This window comes from Pinus tabuliformis, chromosome 7, assembly GCF_031772625.1.
Source record: "Pinus tabuliformis cultivar Carrire ecotype Pingquan chromosome 7, CPIR1, whole genome shotgun sequence".
In the NCBI taxonomy this organism is placed as follows: Eukaryota; Viridiplantae; Streptophyta; class Pinopsida; order Pinales; family Pinaceae; genus Pinus; species Pinus tabuliformis.
The window spans coordinates 1,655,166,983-1,655,171,233 of NC_142293.1; positions in this window are offsets into that span (position 1 = coordinate 1,655,166,983).

The following is a 4,251-nucleotide window of genomic DNA, read 5'->3' on the forward strand; positions in this document are numbered from 1 at the left end:
ACTGAAGAAATTGCATGTCCCCATGCAATGGCTACTCTGAGTCTGAGTCGGAGAACTGGGACGAACAATGCAGATTACTAAGACAATAGCTGTAGGGAGTAACATCAAACTTCCTTCTGAAACCACAAACAGTTTGTATATGCTTCCATACTGCCACTTCCTCTCTGTTAGAAAGTCCAAATTGGCCCTTATACTGATCACCGGACAACCATAAAAGTGGGAATTTAAATTTATAACCCATCCAATTTTCAGCACAGCGCTGCATGCATTCAACATACTGAGGTACCCTTGAAAGTGCTACCTGTAGATTTGATGGGTTATACGGGTGATATACCTGCCTTTCTGCAGGGCAGTTTTCCCAAAACAGTTTATTTGCTTTAACAGCCAAGGATGCTTTGGTCTTTACATAATGCTGACAGTCTGTTAGGACCTCTATTTGCAGTCTCATGACATGATCCTTCATATCAGGATCGCTTACCATTTTTAAGTGTTGTGAAATGAAAGTGGCAGCGTTCTGTGGTTCAGCTCGAATCCACAGAAGACAATTCTGTTCGTTCTGATGGGCTGAGACATAGGCATTCTGCCAGGTAAGTTGATTAGCCAAAAAGGAGATGAAGGCTCTCAATTGAATGTCACCAACTACAGGTATCATGTTCATGTTCCTTTCTTCAGACACGGCCTCATTATGGAGGTATAATTCACATAGCAGGTTTTGATCGTTTTTGGATGCCTCTGCAAAGGTCTGCATAAACTGCTCTGCTGTGACCACTTGATGAGGCCTCCCTTCTTTGACAGCCTTCAGCTGTATGAATGCAAGTCTTTCCCTCAAAAATGTAGCATAGTTAAAAGAGGGTTTCCTTGTGGCAAGCATTCTTTGACATAACTCAAACATCTGGGACATTCTGTTTTTCAGTTCCTTGATTTCTTTATACTGGGCCCTACACTGTTCCAGTGCTTCCCAGTTCTTATAAGCATGATCAAACCAGGTCCCCTTTTGTTGTTCGAATGCTTTGCCTTGAGACTGCTGATATTCTCTCCACCACCTACCTTTTAATTCCTGAAAACTTTCTGTTTCTATACATGCATCACTAACAGTGGGGAGTTCTGTTTGTATACAGGCGTCAATCAGGGTCATCTGCTCTGTTGAAGTGGGCTGGGATGATCCAACATCTTTCTCTTCATCTCTGACTAGAGTTTCCTCCTCCTGCTGGACTAATCCATTTTGCTCCAAAGTAATTTTGGTGGACCGGGGCGAATCTGTCCCTTTTTCTTCGACTTCTCCTTGCTCCTTGGCAGTTTGACTGAGGCTGGGCGAATTCAATTCTTCTTTGTTCCCTTCTGAAACTATTTTCTCTTCCTCCATAATGATCTGGGTAGGCCGTGATGAGTCTGTATCTTTTTCTTCTTCTTCTAGCTCCTTGGCAACTTGAATAGGGCTAGGTGAGTCCAGTTTTTCTTCATTTTCTCCTGAAATTATTTCTTCTTCCATAATAATCTGGGTAGGCCGTGATGAGTCTGTGTCTTTTTCTTCTTCCTCCATAATACTCTGGGTAAGCCGGGGTGAGTCTGTACCTTTTTCCTCATTTTCTTCTATGTCTTTTTCTTGTTCCATAACAATTTCAGTGTTTCTTTCTTCATTTCCTGGTTCTTGTGTAGCTTCTTCTTGTATAGCAGATTGGGTAGGCCGGGGTGAATCCTTGTTCTCCTCTTTCTTTTCTTCCTGTGTAGTATCAGCAAGCTCCTCTGTTTGTTCCTGTGCAGTCTCTGAAGAACTTACTGGTTCTTGTGTGTCAGTAAGCTCCTGGTCCTGTGCAGTTTCGGGTGAACTTACTGGTTCTTGTGTGTTAGTAAGTCCTTGATTTTGTGCAGTTTGAGGTGAACTTACTGGTTCTTGTGTGTCAGTAAGTTCTTGATCTTGTGCAGTTTGAGGTGAACTTACTGGTTCTTGTGTGTCAGTAAGTTCGTGATCTTGGTCCTGCATGTTCTCTGGATGGCCTGTTGGTTCTTGTGTAGCAACAGGTCTCTCTGACTGCACTTCTTCTGAAGATCCTGTTGGTTCTTGTGTGGCAACAGGTCTCTCTGTCTGCACTTCCTCTGAAGATCCTGTTGGTTCTTGTGTGTCAACAGGTCTTTCTGACTGCACTTCTTCTGAAGATCCTGTTGGTTCTTGTGTAACAACAGGTCTGTCTGTCTGCACTTCTTGTGAAGATCCTGTTGGTTCTTGTGTAACAACAGGTCTCTCTGTCTGCACTTCCTCTGAAGATCCTGTTGGTTCTTGTGTGTCAACAGGTCTTTCTGCCTGCATTTCTTCTGAAGATCCTGTTGGTTCTTGTGTGTCAACAGGTTTTTCTATCTCAGCAGAGAATTGTGGGATTTCTATTTCTGCATCAGCAGACTCCTTTGTTTCATTTTCAGCAGCGGAGGCTTCCTTCATTGGTTCTTGTACTACCTTATATCCTGCCTGAGTATATATTTCACCACAATTTGTACACATATATTCGTTATCTTTACTTTTCTCTGCTGCAGACGCTACTCTTGCTAAAACATGCAGGCTGAATTCTTTCTGATATGCTTCCCTGACCCTTATTATCTCTTCCTGATAGTCCTGAATCTGAGATTTCAGAAACTCAATTTCTTCTTGTAGGGCGGGTATAGTAGGCTGATCCTGTGGGACAGTGGATTCCAGTGGAGGCAGAGGTTGTGCTTCGTCAATTTGATCAGTATTCCCCACAGGTGGTTCTTGTGTATCACCTGGGGTAGTGGCTGTTTCTTGTGTTGCAGCCACTTGGTCACTATCACTCTGGGTGTTGGCAGCTAGTTCTTGTGTATCAGCTGTCTTAAAATATGATGCCACGAAGCTATGAACACTCTGCATCTCAGCCTCTGTGGGTGAGGGAGAGGAGTTTTGAGGAGTGGCTGGAGTGCGGGTTCTTAAAGCGATGGGTGGTGAACTGGAGGAATTAGGGGATTCAACTACTACCGATTTTCGTTTTGGTAGGGAAGCAGGGAATTGAGGTGTTTTTCTCTTCCTGCTGGCCTTTAAGGTAGGGACAGTAGTCGGGGTAGTAGGTGCTTTGGTTGAAACCCTAGTTCTTCTTCTTTTTGCTGGGGTTTTCTTTACCTGCTGCATTTTTCGTTTAAGCTGAGTAATTGGGATATTATCGTCGGAATCATCAGTAGAAATACTGAGTATGGGAGCAGAAGGATTGGTTCTTTTGGGAGATGTGGTTAATTCCATTGCTGCTTGTTCATTCTCAGTAACATGCAGGGGTGTTTGCTGGGGTTGTTCGGGAATATGCTCTGTTTGCTGAGGGTTTTCCAAAGGGGTTTGTTCAGGCATGTCGTCCATTTGTTGAGGAAGATCTTGGTCTTGCTGAGGTGTATCCTCAGTTTGACGAAGAGTTTCCTCTTCTTGATGAGGACCTTCATGCTCAGGCTATGGAATTCCTTCCTCCAGATGGGGATTAATGGGGGGTGGAGGGATGTTTAGAGCGAGAGCTCTGTTAATCAGCAATTGGGCTAAGCGATGATGTTTTAGGGAGAGAACTGGATGCTTCGCTTTCATAGCATATCGTGACATATTTTTGAGACAACCCAGCAAATAATATGGCATGTTCAATAATTGACCATTTCTTAAGTGATTTAACAGGACGAAGTCGTGCTGGTAAATTACCTGGTAACGACCTTCGCATGTCAGATATTGCTTGACGAATTCCGCGACTTTTGGCCATGGTTGAGGTAACGACCGCAGTGCTACACCTCTGCCCTTGGTTTCTACTTCCTCGCCCGGTCGGAGAAAGTCTTGCTGTGCATTCAGAATCAGGTGCTTTCTGCTGAACCACTATGTGCCAGTGGCTGGTAATCCGGTGACCTCAGCTATGATTTCTTCCGTAACTAGAACTTGAATTCCTTGGACGACAGAGAATCCTTCTGTCAAATTGCATGTGAATTCCAGGACTTGCTGCTCGTCAAAGTCCGGAAGTCTCTTGAAATACTCTATCCATATAGCTTGTAAGAAAATTTGGTAAATTTCCGGAAAGAGTTCCAGGACTGCTGTCGTGCCTGGTTCATGAGTAATGAGGGTTCCTCCCATCGCTGTTGTCTCAGTGAATCTTCAGAATTCAGAGCCGAGCTACCGATTTCAACTCAGAGTATACATCGCAAATGGTAACATGCTGTAGCTTTTACATACGACCGGGAGAATTAAGGGTGGCGGTGGTTGGCGTGGTTTGTCATTATGAGAATTGCTTT